We start from the raw sequence: 18747 nt of genomic DNA, 5'->3' as shown, positions 1-18747 counted from the left end.
GGCTGGCATGGTTAGAAAATTAGAAAAGTGTTTTATCTACAAAAGGAATATGGGATTGAGGTTATGTCTGAGTTCAGGGAGGCTTTCAGCTTGTCTGACAATGATGGAGGTTTATGTATCAAAATAAAGGATCTTGGGATAGTAATGCATTCTTTGGGTCAAAACTCCAATGCAGATTGGAAGTGGTCCAAATGTTTCATATTCAATAATCCAGTCCCAAATACATTCAACCATAAAAGATTAGTTCTAATCTACCTATAAATTCAACATATTAAATACCCCATTCCAAATCTATTTTGCTAAGAGAATCAAATAAATAGATGATTCGGGTCATCCATCACCTCCATATAGAGTAAACAAAAACCAGGTCCACTCCATCCTTTACAACACAAATTATCCCATGTCAAGATGAAGTTGAAAAAATATATTTAATGATTTTATTAGGCACAGCGAAAATATGAAGCCAATATATAGAGATGCTCTGAAGGACTACTCGAACAAGAGCCAACTTTCCTCCTTGGGAGAGCCACCTATGTGCCCATGATAAAGGTTTACAGTTGATTTTCTCTATAGGTCGTCTACAATCCTTAATTCCATAGAAATTAGGTTGGAGAATAAATCTAATATATTTAAAATCCGCGTCCAATCCAATGCAAATAACACCAAAAATATGATAAATCTCCAGTAGCAATGCATCATCTGGGTAAGCAAAAACCATATGATATTTAATATCATTCATAAGGAGTCAAAATACTGATCAAAAGAGGTCAGTCTAAAAAATAGAATCACATCATTGAAAAAATCCAGAGGAGTAACTATGACTTGTCTACCTACACACATGCAACCAAAATTATATTTAATCCATATACCTCCACACGCGCAACCAAAATTACATTTAATCCATATACCTCCACACACGCAACCAAAATTACCTCCCTTGTGAATTTTGTGACTAATTCTTCCACAATCCAATATTTTATCCTCAACATCTGATTCTAGCAAAAGTTGTCGTAGATATTTTGAAGTAGGCATATTGTCTACTAACGAATATTCTGTAATTTTAAACCACCATCCTTGTTGAAATTATGGTGTATATTTGCAACTACTCATGAATTTTTAGTCAAAATTACAAGACACAAACCTACTCTACTACTCTCTAGAAGTTAATTCACAATTTAGAAAAAAAAATTCATATGTGCAATAATAAATAATACACTGCACACAAAAAATTTCCTAGGGAAACAAATATGCTAAGAACCCCAATGCATTCTTGCATTAATATGATGAATAGAAATTTATTACAGTTTCTTTTCTCAACTAAATACAATCTGCAAGTGAATAACATGTCTCTCCGCTCACTAAGAAGTTCTAACCCAGACTTAGTAATTTTATACCTTTTGTTGAGCCCATATTTACTTGCACGATTCCTTGAGAAATTAGGCCCCCATTATTTAGGAATTTTTACAAAATGGATGGCGCAATTCCCAAGGTTGGTCATCTGACTCCATGCAACACTTATATGCTCAAGACTAGTCTACAATTGATGTTACACTGCCTTGGAATCTCCAAGACAGCTGAGGAACTTGAATTCTCCCTGCACTAGCTATTTTGGGTTGATTGATGAGTTAACTATATTATCACTGAGTTTGACTAAAGTCCCACTATACAATTGGCCTTCCACTAGTTCCTCAACCAGTTGGAACTAGTTTAACTAAAAAAACTTGAGATAACTGACCTTGATTGCTAAAAATTAGTAATCATGCAGGCTTAACTGAACTCTAACTCCTCCAACTTGATTTTACTGAGTAAATCGGGTGACACAAGCCACATAAAATGAGTTAACTACATCCAAGTTCTCTATTGATGTGGAAATTCAAATGTTCTCAATTTAATCAAGGAAAAATTGAATTCAAAATTTTTTGTTGTATTTTTCAAGACTCCCTCACTGCATGAAAGGGATTATCAACCACCCTTATCTTGCACCTATGGAACTTGAACTTCCATCCTAACAAAGCTTTTGTCAAAATGTTAACATATTTCTCCTCTGTCAAAATGGAGTGTAGTAACATCATCTACCTCTGCACACAATATCGTAAATCATGATACTGGATATCTATATTCTTGGATTCGTGAAATACATGATTCTCAAAGAGATTGATGCAACTCTATTATCACAATTTGATCCATCATCTAACCAAATAGTCTGACAAGTATCTTTCTCATCCATATCACCTCACATGTTGCTTGACTTGCAACCATGTATTCTGCTTCTATTGAGCTGATCAGCACAGATCTTTGTTTCTTATCGTACCAAGAAACAACTCCCAACCCAACACTGGCAATTCCACTTGATGTACTTTCATTATGATGGACCTTATGCCCAATCTACACCTGTGAAGGCATAGAAATCCACTCCCTTCAGTTGTTTGTACAATATTCCAAACTATGTAGTGCCTCTGAGGTACCGTAAAACATGTTTACCTGCCTTCCAAAATAATATGGTTGGCCTAACCATAGCTTGTGTTAGCTGGTTGACTGCACAACAAATATATGGTCATGTGTTCACAAGATACATCAATGAACCCACTAGCTGCTGATAAATGGTATCATCCACTTCTTCACTTGAAGTGGCATCCTCCTTCTTCTAGTTGTTTGGTAGAGGTGTCTCCATGGGTTTACAAGCCTCCATGTAGAATCTCTGCAATATCTCATTTTAATACTTGCCTTGAGAGACAAAAAATTCCCCATCACCTTGTCATACTTCCAACCTAATAAATTCATGCATGATACCCATGTCCTTAATTTCAAATTCCCTTGCAAGCTCCTCCTTGAAAGGTATGATCAATTGCTTATCACTAGTTAAAATAAAATTATCAACGTATAATACAATAATAAGCAATTTACCTTTTATCCATATGTGATGAGCTTTGCATCTGCTTCACTTATGGTGAACCCCAAAATAGTGAGATAACTATCAATATTGGTGTACCAAACACGAGGAGCTTGTTTGAGATGATACAATGCTCAATTGAGTCTCCACACTGTAACCACTCCAGTGAAAATTCCATGTAAAATTATATAAATACCATGGATGATGGGACATGTATTCCAAGCTGAATAGTGGGTAGGACATCCTGGGGGGTGTTCAATTGGTTGTTTATGGCTAAGGAAATTGGCAAAGGCAATGGCTAAGGCATTAAAGAGCCAAAAAGTAATTTTGGCACATTTATTTATGAAAATAATGGAAATTAGGAGAAAAGGAAGGTGAAAGGTCACATTTTGCATGTGACGAGGAAATTGAAGGAAAATAATGGAAAATGAAGAAAATAGAGGTCTAATTAATGAAAAGGCTTATGAGGATCAGTGGGTGAGGTTATTTTAGTTTTGGAGCTCTTTCATTATTCTCTCTCTCTCTCATACTCCTGGTTTCTTAGAGTTTTCTTGGAACACTCTTGGAGGGTGTGGCATACTTGGATTCTTGGAGAAAGAAGGCAATCAAAGAGTAGGAAAGCACAAGAAGGCATCAACATCAGCAAATACATCATATTTGCTTACAGGTCCCGAGTTGCATGTATGATTTATTCAGTAGTTTTAGCATGCATCGCACATTCATGTGGTTTCTTGGTTGTGATCTATCATTGGCATGGAGGATGTCCTAGATTGACAATCGATTACCTAGCCTTTCCATTTCCTCTATAGCCATGGTGATTGTCGGTTTACTTTCATTACTTTGTTTTGGTTGGTTCTCATTTTTCCATAGCTTGGGTTCAGTTACTAGTCATCGAAGCCCTAGTTGAACAAACGCTCTGGAAGCCCGGTAACAACTTGGGTTGAGTTACTAGTCCTGGAATCCCTAGTTGGAAAAATTCTCTGGAAGCCCTTAGCGGGTTGAGTTACTAGTCCCCGAAGCCTTGGTTAGACAAATTCTCTGGAGGACCTGTATAAGCTATGGCTTGAGTTACTAGTTCTAGAAACCTTGGTTGGAAAAAGCTCTGGAAGCCCTGCAAAATTTGGATGGAGACCAATTTGATGATGATTTTTGGTGATGTCCGACCATGAGGTGGGTGGCCTCTAGAAGCCCTGGATGAGTTTTGACTGATGTGTTCTATGAGATCCCACATTCATGATTGGAATATAGCACAGGGGTGATTGGCTGAAGAGAGACTTGGCTCAGCTAATCTATGGTTGGGTGGAATGTGGTAGTCCCATCACTGGTTGGTTCATTCCATTTATTGATGAAAAATTCATTCCCTCGATTTCCATGTGCAAATGGACTGACATATATATGGATTTTTGTGGTTGATATGTTTAATGTATTTTTGTTCCTATTATGTTTTTCTACATGCATATTTACCCCTACAGGTTGTTACAGAGTGGTATCAAAGCATGTTTCAAACACTTGGACTAGATAGGCTCTATCATAGGTGAAATAAACAACAAAGGTTAAAGTTTAGACCTTTCTGTCATATCTGTTATAAATTTTCCTTCATGGAATATTAGAAGTCGAAAATTTTCCATACTGAAGGTAAATCCCACTGATAATGTGGTAAAAATTTCAGATTTTCTTTCACAATTCTTCAGGAATTATGATCTAAGGAAGGTAACCTTCCTGAATGCACCTTGAAATAGGTCATGTTAGCATTTCTGTAATAAATTTTCTTCTTTAGGCTTTCAAAAGCTGAAAAATCTCCCATATTGAGGGTAAATACCAATGATATGTGGTAGAAATGTCAGATATTGGGTCGCAATACTCTAGGAGATATGAGTAGAGGGAGTGGAGCCTTCTAAATGCTCCTAAAATCAGGCCTCGAACAGGTCACACTGACATTGATGTTATAACTTTTATTCTTGGAACTATCAAGAGCTGAAATTTTTTATACAATGAAGGAAAATACCATTGATATTGTGATAAATATTTTAGAAATTTATTCGCTATATGTTAGAAGATATGGCCAATGGAAGTCGAGCTTTCTGGATACTCCTAGAATTGTGCACCAAATATGATTGTGTTCGTATTTTTGTTATAAATTTTCATCTATGAAATCTGAGAAGTTGAAACTTGAACCATAGTGAGGGAAAATACCACTAGTCATATGGTTTAGTTTCCATAACTTGTACTACTTAAGTTTAGGATATAGGCATTGAATCATTTGTTATAATAGTTTTCTTGCAAAGTGTTCGATGAAATGCTTAAATGGTTCAATGATTAATTGCGTACAATTGTTTGATAAAATGCCCCAATGAGTATGTTGTCTGTGGCTGGGGATAGTATTGATTTGTAATAATATTTTTGTAGTTGATATACACTTGTATGAAAATAGTTTGCTATATTAGTTTTGATGTAAAGTGTTTGAAGAAATTCTTACATGAAAATATAATAGTATAGTACTTGTTTGAAGAAAAATGTAAAAGTATGATAATTGTTTGAAGAAAATGTTATTTTTTTGGATGGGATAGTATTGTAATATGATAATATGGTTGTAGCTCATCTATGCCTATCTTCATGCAAATAATTTGAAGAGTTGCATGTATGGAATTTGAAAGGTTCCATGCAAGAAATTTGAAAAGTTCTATGTAAGGAAATGGAAAGGTGGCATGTTTTTAGTTAAGATGTTACAAGTGGAATAAGTGCAATATTTTTCAAATAGTCTCATACAAATGTATGGGAAATAAATATAAATTTATTTTCAAGGATGGTTAAATTTAATAGAGATTTGGAGATCCCATTTCCATAATTGGACATTGAAGATCAGACCATTATAATAGCTTCCTCCTTCTACCGTAGCGTGGACCATGGATAGTAAGGGGGTATGCTTATAGGTTGTCAGCATTAGTGAATATTGATTTCAAATTAATAGACACGATGTTTTGATTTTTAGAACATTTGACTGACTATGTATGGATTATATGTCGTGTACATGTTGATTTCATGATACACTTACATCCTTGTATGTTAGGTTACATTTTTCAATATTTTGACTACATGCATGAGTCTTGTAGATTGATTACAAGGACCGGTTGATTATGTTTGAGTACATGTGGTTATGCATTTTGGTAGTTTGTTATAGCTAGTTGTGGCAATGTGTATAGTGGAGTAATGGTTGTTTTTATGCATGTATGGTCATGACTATGATTATGCATGTATAGTAGGTCAAATATGCCTTGTGAAATAATTATATGCAATTTACGTCGTCATGATGCTATTGGTTGTTGATGAGCCCCATAAATGGGTAATTATATGGGCTCATTTTGCCTCCTAACTCAGCTCAATCCACCATTCTCATTAGTTTATTGCATGTTTTTTATTATATTTATGCTAATAAAGTGAATTGGTTTAATCATTATGCCATGAAGTCTAAAATGTGATTTATGCAGATTTTTGGTCAATTTTGAGACAAACGCAAAGGTTTAATGAGAATTTGGCAGCCAATATTCAAGGAAAACAAGGGAGACGATTTTTAGGAGGGTGTACCCCTCATTTATGACCCCCTATCTCAAATTCTCCCTCAAAAACCTCAGAGCACAAGCAACCACATCAATGCATCAAAGGGGCAGCCAAGCAAGTGAAGAAGAACTGTTGTCTATCTCTAGTCTTGGGATCCAAGCCTCCTTGATTTTAGGAGAGCTTATGGAGGCTCCAGTTATATAAATATTAGGGCTTAGGTGGTCAGTATTTTAGTTTGATTTTATTCAAATTTTCGAATTTTTGTTACAACTCTTGCTCAGCTCATTTCGAGCTTACTTTTGTGAACAGTTTTATGTAATGTGACTATTATTTTGATAATGGAGATCAAATACTTTCTGAGCTAGCACTGAGTTCTTTCTGGGGGCTGAAGCACTTGGGTTAGGGCCCAACCCAAGCTGCCCAGAACCTCTTATTTTGTATTTATATTCTTGTTGTAGTTCATGAATTAGTTGTTGTTAGACATATTTCTTCCTTAGTAAAATAGGTTTCTTTTTGGTGATTTACATAGTTATTTCCATTTCAGTTTCTGAAGTAGGTTAAGTAGTGACATGAAAAAGATACAAAAATTCCATCAACAGAGCCTTGACCTCCTTTCCTCCCTTTGGGACCATGAACTGAGGTCAATATCTTCTTGCTGCCATAAAAACACACTTTTGCTTTCCCCATGCAATTGCTAGTGTTACAATTTGATTTAGAGGTTAATGCTCTGCTTCAGATCTAGTTTGTCATGCTCATTTCCTTTTCTACAATAAATCTCTTTCCATGATTTCCTTCCATATAGCACTGTTCAGCATTTTATTTTCCTAGATCAGAATTTAGGTTAACATGAGATATAGTTCTATTTTCTTTGGTGCAGCTAGTTCTTTTCTTGCTCAAATTCATTGTTTTGATTCCCATCTCTCTTACAGTACATCCCTGCCCATTATAATTCAATAAAGCAGCCAACACCACCTCTTTTTCTACATGTTTCACAAGTTATTCACAGCCCTTCAAAAATTTTCCCTAATTTCTGCATTTTTCTTATAAGCTTCCCTCCCGTCTCTTGAACAAATCCAACCATCATTTTCTTTCCTAAATCATCCTTGATGAAATTCATACATGTTAAAACCTCCCTCTAGGCTTCAGCTACCCTTCCCCACCATTTTTCCACCTTTAAAATCTCTAAAACAGCTCTTGGCATCCTCCTGTAGATACTCTTGTAGATCCCCTGTAGCCTCCTCTAGAATTTCCTGTACGTAGCTTTTTGGAGTCTGATTCAGGGAAAGCCTCCAAAATGTTATTAGAGGCCTACTTGGACCCCTCAACACCTTCCTACACCTCTGCATATCCCAAATTCACCCTCCATCACCACCTAATCACTGCCACATCATAAACAAATAAATTACATGCATAATAATTTCACATAAAATACACAAAAATCCAAAAAAGATGTTTTTTTCTGATTTCCTTCTAAAAACATCTTGAATAGGTGTAGTTTAATTCCTCAATAGGTAATGGCACTCCTTTCCTAGATTTTCACCTCTCTTCTTGCAAAACTAGGGTTAATCGTTAAATTAGTGTTCGCTAGGTTTACCTCACATTTCAGTCTTCTTTCTCTTTCTGCAAGTAGAATAGCCTTTGTAGAGTAAGCTTTCCTTTCTTTCATCACATTTAAAGCTTCTTCTGGAATTCATAGAAGTTGTCTTGAGCTCCTAGTGATCTTGCGCCAAATGACCAAGTGACACCCTGCAGTAGAACTAATAACTTGTACATATAACATCGTCGCTTCGAAGTTTGTTACGAACTACCAGTTTGATAAAAGTAAAGTAGGAAGACCCAAGAGTTTCAGCATTATTGCTGCAATACTGGTGCTCATCACTATTTGGTGTCATTGTCGTGGAAGCGTCAGAGTATTTTTTGATTACTACTTTTCTTCTATTTTCTACTACAACATTTTGCTAAGTAGTTCATTTCAACAAAAATAGAGTAGTTGTTTCTCTCAATTTTTTCATTTCCTTACTTTCATTTCAATTCTGCAATTTCCATTTCAGCAAAAGTAGATTAGTCCTTTCAATCCTACAATTTTCATTCCACATTAGTCATTTCCTTTCTTTCATTTCAATTATGCAATTTACTTTCAGTAAGTTCATTTCAGTAGTTGCAATTTGTTTTTTCAATAAATTTCAATTTTGCAGGTACAAGCAAGGAAAAACAAAAATCACCCAAAAAGAGATTTCCTTTCATGCCTCATAGGAATAGAGATAATTTATGGAAATCCTTACCCAACACCCCCACTGCATCACAAAGACACCCTTCTCTCTTATTTGGTGGCAATGATCCAGAACAACCTTTAGGATAAAAACTTGAGATATTTGAAGAACCTATAGGAAAAGAAGAGGAAGAAAACATCACTCCTGAGACAATGGCTGAAAATAGAAATGCTAGGGGGAATGGAGAAAGAGTAGAGGGTACCTTTCCCATCCAAGAGACCAATGGGGACACTAAAATGAAGAACATAAGCCCTTCAGCACTACCTCATTTCCATGGATTGACTAGAGAAGATCCTGACACCTTCCTGTTTGAATTTTTTGTTATCTATCAAACCTGTGACTATGCGGAAGATGAGCAGAAGTTGAAATTGTTTCCTTCTACCCTCAAGGATCCAACATTGCGCTGGGTTATGGAGTTACCTAGCAACAACATCACAACTTGGGCTCAAATGTAACAAGCCTTTAATAACAAATATCGAGACTACTATAGGTCAAAAGATACAAAGGAACAAATCTTTTGAATGACCATGGGAAGTGATGAATCCTTGGAAGATTATGAAGAAAAGCTCCAGCTTAGTTATAAAAGGGTTGGGTGCACACTTGACCCTAAATCTTTGAAGTTGGTCCTGCTCAGAGGAATTTCGGAAGAACTTCTAGACACCCTCCATTTGCTTGCTAGGGTAGACATCTACCAACTACCTTATAAAGACATAAAGACTATTTTTAGAAACCATTCTAGGGCAGCCAGAAAGATAGGTAGGGGGGGTCAACCAATAGCTAGTACCTCCTCATCTAGTTCATCCCTTAAAGTTGAACTTGGCAACATGGTGGAAGACTTCAAGTGTGAGATGTTGCAGATTCTTTCCATGCAAATGGATACCTTGCATATCAGGAGGAAACAAGAGGAAGCAGAGAGGGCTCTGGAAATTTTTTGTCTTAGGTGCACCAGAAGGCATCCTAGGAACGGATGTCCATTGAGCTCTATAGAATTTTATTCAGCCTGTGAAGAAGATCATTCTACAGATAAGGGCCCTTCATTGCCCGGACCTAAGATGTTTACCAAGGAGCCGAAGGAGCCACTGAACCACTCTATTTCATGAACCAAAGCAGACTGCATGGACCTAGACCATAACAGCAGGGAATGCAAGGGACATCTTAGGCATCCTACAACCCCAATAAAGCCACTTCTGTACCTTCTTGGGGTCCCCCTGCTCATCCTTCCTGGTATACACCTCCTCCTTTGTCCTATCCATCTCAATATCATGCCCAACTAGCCGCTTGTTCATTCCACTCCTATACTCAACCACAACTTCAATGGAATGCATCTCATAATGGGTGGAGGCCCCAATACAACTCTCCTCCTACTATTTTGCCTCCATCACCTGCTCAACCACAACCATTGCCTCCTGCTCCACCATGGCAAACCCAAATTCCTGCTCAACCAAACCCGAACCCAAACAATAGATAGGTTGAGAAAGTATATAGTGGGGAACCATCATGGCCAACCTATGTTGTGGAGATTCATGAGATTAACCTACGATCAGGGAAGGTTCTCCAAAATAGCCAGCCTCCCGCTTAGGAGGTTGAGGAAGATAAAGATGAAAGTGAATATAAAGTAATTCCACCCTTTCCTGAGAGATCATTCAGAATAACACAACCTACCCTGGAAGACACTGAACTTCTGGGAAAACTGAAATAGCTATGTGTGAAGATACCACTTCTCCAAGCCATAAACGATGTGCCTATATACAATAAGATGATCGAAGAGAAGTGCTTCGAGCATCCAGATAGGTGCAAGAGAGATGCACCAACCATGCATGTCATAGGACAACTATCCAACCTGATGTTGGGGTAGGTAATCTATCTGAAATATCTAGACCCTGGAAGCCCAATAGTTGATGTCAACGTCAATGGCACCATGATCCCCCATACCCTGATTGATCTAGGGGCTACCATTAATGTGATGACCAAGGACACCATGCTCAAGTTCAAACTCTAGGGCTCCTTGAGAAAAACCACGATAGTACTACAGCTAGCAGACCACTCCACCGTGACCCCACTAATCCTATACCCTCTTTTCCAACACTTTATAGAACATGATCTACCTCTTTGGTTGGAGGAGGAGGATGAGGATGAAGTCTATTACACCACTGTGTGCAGTAGAAATTGTTACAAGGGGGCAACCGCAAAATGAGGATGATATCATTGAAAATCTAATTCAGAATCCACCCCCCAGTACTTTTCCATTAGAAGATCTAGTGAAAGACACCCAAGACAATCCCTCAAATAATCTCTGTGTGGAAAACCCAACCTCTCTCCATGTTAAGAATATAGAGTTCAGCCCTGAAAGAACCTTGAAAATCAACTCATCCCTATCGACCTCCTAGGAGAAGGAACTTTGTAGCCTATTGAGAAAACATTTAGATGCCTTCGCTTGGAGCTATAAGGAGATGCAGGGAGTGCACCCTTCAGTCTGTATGAATCACCTTGACATTAAGGAAGATTGCAAATGAGTCAGGAAACCTCAAAGGAGGATGAATCTAGCCCTTAAGGTCATTGTCAAGGAAGAATTGCAAAAGTTATTGGATGTAGGATTCATCTACCCCATATCCAACAGTGAATGGGTCTCTCCTTTGGTGCTACTGCCAAAGAAAAATGGTAAGTGGAGAATATTTGTTGATTATCGGGAACTGAGAAAGGCCACTAAAAAGGACCATTTTCCTTTTCCTTTCATAGATCAAGTTTTAGATGGTCTGGCGGGGAAAAAGTTTTTCTCCTTCGTAGATGGCTTTAACGGGTACAATGAGATCCAAATCAGCCTAGAAGACCAAAATAAGACCACTTTCACTTGTCCTTGGGGTAACTTTGCATATCGGGTCCTTCCTTTTGGTTTGTGCAATGCTCCTACTACCTTCCATAGAGCAGTATTGAGTATATTCTCTGAACTGGTTCATGATGCAGTGGAAATATATATGGATGATTTTACTCCTTATGATTCTAACTTCTAGGAAGCTTTATCTAACTTGGGAAAAGTTTTGGAAAAGTGTATTGAAATGAACCTGTCCCTTAGTCCACAAAAATCTGAATTCTTGATGACTGAAGGGACCGTGCAAGGTCATGCAATATCTCAACAAGGATTTTAGGTGGACCCCAACAAAATTGCCCTGATCCAAAGGGTCCCACCTCCTCAAAAGGTGAGATATGTCCAAAGTTTCCTAGGCTTAGCAAGATATTACAAAAGATTCATTAAAGATTTTAGTAAGTTAGCCTCTCCATTGTTTTGTCTTTTGGGAAAATATGTCAAGTTCATATGGACTAACAACTTTGAAGAAGCCTTAGATACCTTGAAAAGTAAACTTGTGACTGCCCCAATTTTGAGAGGCCCAAACTGGGCCCTAGCTTTCCACGTTCACACAGATGCGTTGAACAAAGAAATAGGAGTAGCCTTTGGGCAGATTGATGAAAAGTTACATTATGCCATATACTTTATAAGTAAAAATTTGTCCAAGGCAAAGATAAACTACATGGTCACCGAGAAGGAACTCCTTGTTGTAGTGCATTCCTTAAATAAGTTCATACATTACATCACAGGATATCAAACCTTTTTACACATTGATCATGTTGCAATTAGGTATTTAATGAATAAACTAGATGTAAATGCTCGCATTATTAGATGGTTGGTTTTATTTCAGCAGTTTTATTTAGCCATTGTTGATAAGCCTGGTAAGGAAAATATTGTTGCTGACTTTATCTCTAGAGTAAATTTGCCTATGGGTGAAGAAGGAAAGTTGGATGATCAAATACCAGATGAACACCTATTTTCTATCTCAGTACTCTCCCCATGGTTTTTTGATATAGCAAAGTACTTAGTTTCATCACAGTTTCCGCGACACCTGTCCTCAAAAGAGAAGAGCAAGATCGTGAGAAAAAGTACCCCTTTCACCTACATTGGGGGAAGTCTCTTCAAACTTGGCCCAGATTAGATTTTAAGAAGATGTGTCAGGGAGGAAGAAGTTTTTGACATTCTCCTGACCTGTCATGATGGGCCTTGTGGAGGCCATTTTGCAACAAAGAGGAATACCTTCAAAATTCTACAAGCAGGTTACTATTGGCCCACTCGTCATCAGGATGTGAAGAGATATATCAGCCAATGTGATCGAAGCCAAAGGATGGGGAACCTACTCCAAAGGATGAGATGCCCATGCAACCTCAAGTAAATTTTGAGCCATTTGAGAAGTGGGGCATGGAATTTGTGGGTCCTATCAACCCTCCTTCAAAATAGAAATAATACATCATTGTGTGCACTGATTATCTGACAAAATGGGAAGAGACAAAGGCAATGAAGGTGGCAACAGAAGAAAAAGTAGCCGAGTTTTTAGGAGATAACATCCTCTATAAGTTTGGGTATCCAAGAGAACTGGCTATAGATCAAGGCACTCAGTTCACTTCCAATTTGATTAAAGACCTACTCACACGTCATCAAATCAAGCACAAGACTTCCACCCCTTACCATCAACAAGCCAATGGATGGGTGGAAGTCACTAATAAAGATTTGAAAGGAATTCTGACCAAGGTAGTGAGCAGCAGCAGAAAAGATTGGGTAGATAGATTGGTTGAGGCCACCTGGGCCTACAACACCACATGGAAGACCACCACAGGGTTCACACCCTATGAATTGGTCTATGGGAAGAAGGCTTTGCTATCAATAGAATTTGAATACAATACAATAAGGATGGTAGCTCACCTGGACCTAGACCTCAGCCATGCACAAAGGGAAAGGCTACTCCATCTCAATGGATTGGATGAACAAGGATTGTAGGCCCTTCTTCACACAGAGGTAATCCAACTTCAGAGGAAGATATGGCACGACAAAAATATCAAGGAGAAGAAATTTCAAAGACAAGCTAAGGACAAGATGGCTAGGACCCTACATTGTAGAAAAATGCAATGACAATGGTTTAATTCTGATCAGAACCATTGATGAGGAAGCCATCCCCATGTTTTTCAATGGGCATGGATTGAAAATTTACAAGAAGCCCTTCTTCAAGCAAGAATTCATTGAGGATCTGAATAAGATAGTGTTGGTAGTGGAGCAAGTCTCAGCCTCCACTCCACCCACTCACTGAGAAAAAACAATAATAAGGACTCAAGTGAAAACCTCTATGAGGCACTTGAGTCCCATCATTGGGTTAAAAACCTCTTTGGAAGTGGCCCAGTGATGAAAAAAACCAAAAAGAGAGAGAATAAGATCCCTGGGTGAAAACCTCCATTCGAGGTTCCCAGGCCATGCAAGTAGGGTGAAAGCCTCCTCGAGGCACCCTAGTTGTCTTTCCAAAAAAAAAAACACAAACAAAATAGAAAAGAGAAAATTGACTTTTCAAATGCATCAAAGATTACAAATGGATCACAGGAAGAAAGGGGACATGCCACAAAGCTTATTACACATCCTCTATAGTCTTCTCCATCATTTCTAACTTTTTTCCACCTCTCTATGTTTTTTTCTGAAGACTGTGCATCCTACAGGAGACACTGTGTGTTCTATATGAGGCTCCTGTAGAAATCATAGAGAGCTCGAAATAGATTTTACAAAGAGTTTGAGAAGTTGAGGATTTTCCTGGAGGGCATGTAGGCCATCCTATAGCTATCCACCATCCTAACCCTCCATCCCACACCTGCACCACTTCATTTCATTTGATTTCTTTCCTTCCTACAAAATAAAAAACACAGAAACCAGTTTAAAAAAAATAAATAAGGAAACAAAAAGAACAACACCTCTGCAACTCATATGCATCTTACCAAATCCCTCTCCATTACCATCAAAATGCTTAGTAGCATCCTTAGAGCTCCTAGCACAAGCATCAGAAAAATATTTTTATAGGGACAAGTAGCTATAAGAGCTCCTGTAGGATTTCATGTAGCAACTAATCCCTTTAAAATCAAGATCCAACAGCAAAATAGGACTAGCCACAAGAATGTAGGGGATGTCAGAAGCAAGATTCAGTTAAAGGGCACCTGTACAAAGCAACTGAGCACATATCAAGAAGTAAAAAGCATATTGCAGAAGGGATACAAGAATGCAACACTGAAATCCGAGCATGTAGTAGCAACAGAACCTGGCAGCACCATAGCACGAGCATTCGACCTGCAGGTAAGTGTATAACCCTTTCCTCTATTGCATCTTTATAATTCGAAAACTGCATGAAAGAATTAAATGGTTGGGATTAAACCCGAAAGGTGGCTAGTTAACTGGCCACCCTCATCCAATTTGACTGCACTCATCCGGAGATCCAAAAGACATGTGTGTCTAGTCAACTCACGAAAAATCTCAAAACACAGGTAGTCGTGGATGTTAAAACTATAACGCAAATTATAGGAAGTGATTGCGGGAAGAGGGCATGAAGACTCATGATGACACAGCAGTGGGGACCAACGGTCCGAATAATGGCAACGTACCCTTTTTTCCAACTCACATCATCACCGAAAATATCTTCAGTAAACATAAGTACTCTACCTCGAACTCATTCACCACCTTTGTTTCCATTTTATGATCGTCCCCGCAGCTGCACAAGGCTCCATACCACCTCCATAGCCTCAAAACCATCATTCTCTGTCATTTTTAGTCCTCTTTCACTTATTGGGTTCTGCGGGAGCATTATCGCGTTCTACAAGAGCCGTAACAAGTTCTATAGGAGATCCTACAACAATTTCTATAGAAGGGCCAGTAAGCAGTTTTATAGAAGAAAAAAGAGGATTTTTGCTCAAATTCGAGCCTGATGAGGTAGGCTTTGTACAAACTCACCTTGGATATTCATATATACAAGGAGTGGTGCAATTTTAGGGAAGAATTAAGCCTGAAAACAAAGAGGAATTTAATTAAAAAGTCTTCCTATCTCTTAAAGAAAAACACAGTCTTTTTCTTTGTTTCTTGTTTTGGCAAAAACAATGTTGTCCCCTTCTCCACCTGAGGTACTCGAAAATATTATAGATAGAGTGACAGGGGGATTTATGAGGAAGGAACCCCTAAATTTAGTCAGTTTCCATGAACATCCCGAGGTAGTAGCCATTTCTACCAGAGGCAACTGGATGCCATTTTTGAAAAAACTTCGAGGCTATGATGAAGAAGTGACTCAAGAGTTTGTCCTTTCCCTGGTGCCCCACTCAAAGACTCATGCCACTGTTACTTTCAGAGGTATCACCATGGAAATTACCCCAGATTTTATCAGTAGGGTTACTAGTCTTCCACTAGGACTACCCTGGAGCAAATAAGAAAAGCTAATGGGCCAAGTTGCTAAGAAAACCTTCTTCCAACCAAATGAGCATCCTGTAGAGGAAAAAATGGGATCAGAAGAACAAGCATAACTTACCCATGGGATGAGATCAGTTACCAAATTATCAAGTACATTTCATGTGAAGGGAGGTATAGCATAGTTTATGGTTATCATTTCGGACTTTTGCATTAGCAGAGATATGGCATGGATATTCCCACACCCAAAAAACTCAACATTCCCTATTTCCTCCTACAGTACCTTATAGATTCCAACATTAAATTGAAAGAATGAGGTCTAGATCGATTGACTCACCATGGACTAACTAAATTGTTGGTGGAAGAAACCCTCCACACTTTCACAATCACCATAGCCTAAGAGATATTTAGAAATATGACAGGAGAAGAAGATATAAAAGCCCTGACATATGACCTCAGTCCTTCTAAAAGTGAGGGGGAAGAGAAAAGAGGGGAAGATGAGGAGGAAACCAAAACAGAAGATTAAAAGCAAGAACATAAAACAGAGGGGGAAACCAAAACAAAAGCGTAGAAGGAAGAACCTGAAACATAGAAGAAAAATTGCAGAGCAGAGAAGAAGGAACCTGGGACAGAAGAGAAAAAGACTAATATAGAGGAGAAAAAGACTAGAGAAGAGAAGAAGGAACCTAGGATAGAAGAGACCAAGACTAAAACAGAAAGTAAAAAGACTAAACCAGAGAAGAAAAACACTAAAGTAGAGACGGTAGAAACTAAACAAGATGAGAAGGAAAACAAAACAGAGCTAGAGGAAAAAAAGCTAGCAGAGGTAGAGAAGACAAAAGAAGAGGAAAAAGGGAAAAAAAGATATAAGTGTCTCCTGAGACACTAGAAAGGGAAGCAGCAAATGTTCTTTCTACCCTCAACACCCCAGTTAATCCCAAACAAAAGAGGAAATGGCCACCATAAATGTATTTCAAGGCTTGAAAAAACACAAGAATAAAAATACGGAAAACACAACCATCCTTAAAAGAGCCTATCATAATTGAAGATTCTCCTACTGTCAAAAGGGAAGAATCTCCCTCAAAAACCCAAATTAGTTATTAAAGAGGAATTCCTAGATCTTCCACTTGGAAGGAAAGAGTAAAGCTGCAGGACTCAAAAATAGTCCTACAAGAAGCACATAGTACTCTACATGAGACCCTAACAAAGGTATAGGAGACTGAGAAACTTGAGAAAATAGTAGAAGAGCAGACCAAGGGGAAGGATGAAATAGCAGAGACACATGAACCTGACCCCTAGCCTAGTTTGGGCTCTTATTACAATCTTCTTTAATGGGGAAAAATTATTCCATAGAAATTTGCAGTCCCACTTTTCTTTGAACTGGAAAAAGAAAGGGTAAGGAGCCATATATGGATGCGAATTTCCAAGTCAAAATGGGTGGAAGACAATGGCCACATGGAGAACAAGATGAGAGAAATGGGTAAGGAGTTGAGCACTACAAGACATACAGAAGCAATCAGAATATCTCAGTTGGAGGTAGAAAATGAAATGTTAAGGAAACGGTTGCAAGAAGAGGACACACAATTGGCATGCATGGCCAGCTGGTCTATGGAGGTATCACAGTGCAGGAAACCAGCCAAATCATATGGAGTATACCTCAAAGACCAGTGGCTACAGTTCCAAATCAAGAACTTGGCACAAAGAGGTAGCATGCCTTTTTAGGATTATAATCAGTTTACAAACCTATGTCACAAAAGTTCAGCAGAAGACAAGGCAATGTTTGCAGAGTTTTATTTGCATAGCATGGCCCTCACTGTTATGAACCTATGGGACCCCAATTCTAGGATGGGGGACTTGAAGCTGATGGCCAGGGCATCATCGATGAATCATGAGGAGAAAAGGGCTACAAAAATCAACAAGTTGATCGCAAAAGAGCAAAATGAACTCTTAATGATTCGAGTTGAGCCAACAAACCCCATGGCTCTCATCAGTTGCCACCAGTAGTTTACAGATAATCCTCAAAGTGGCCCTAAGTATATCAATGAGCAGGCCCAAGCTATTGCACATTTTGAGGACATGGAAAGATTGCCTGGAGATGACTACATTCATGTCTGTATGAGAAGGTGGAACACACTACCACGCAGCCTACATATCAGGGAGTATCACTCCCTAAATAGGATGAAAGAAGCATTGAGGAGAGCGACTTTGTACAAGCGCTCTATGCAGAATTTGAAGGCCAATTGGATTAGCCTCAAATTGAGTCATCCACTGCTGCTAGGCCTACTGGAAGGTATAAAAAAAGAAGAACAACAACAACAGTGGGAAGAGGTGGACGGAAAGGCAAGATTCCATGATAAGGAGGAGGATGTCACATCATAAGCATGGGATGTCAGGGAATCCGTCAGGGCCATCAGGGATGAGCAGATAGACTAGTTGCTCAGAGAATGAGCAATACATTTAGTAGGTGGGTGATGATGAGCCCCATAAATGGGTAATTATATGGGTTCATTTGGCCTCCTAACTCAACTTAATACACCATTATGATTAGTTTATTGCATGTTTTTTATTATATTTATGCTAATAGAGTGAATTGGGTTAGTCATTATGCAATGAAGTCTAATATGCACTTTAGGCAGATTTTTGGTCAATTTTGAGACAAAGTCAAAGGTTTAATAAGCATTTGGCAGCCAATATTCGAGGAAAACAAGGGAGAGGATTTGTAGGAGGGTGTCCCCCTCATCTATGACCCCCTACCTTCAATCCTCCTTCAGAAAGCTCGGAGCACAAGC

Source organism: Pinus tabuliformis, chromosome J, assembly GCF_031772625.1.
Source record: "Pinus tabuliformis cultivar Carrire ecotype Pingquan chromosome J, CPIR1, whole genome shotgun sequence".
NCBI lineage: Eukaryota > Viridiplantae > Streptophyta > Pinopsida > Pinales > Pinaceae > Pinus > Pinus tabuliformis.
Note: the sequence above shows the minus strand (reverse complement) of the source record.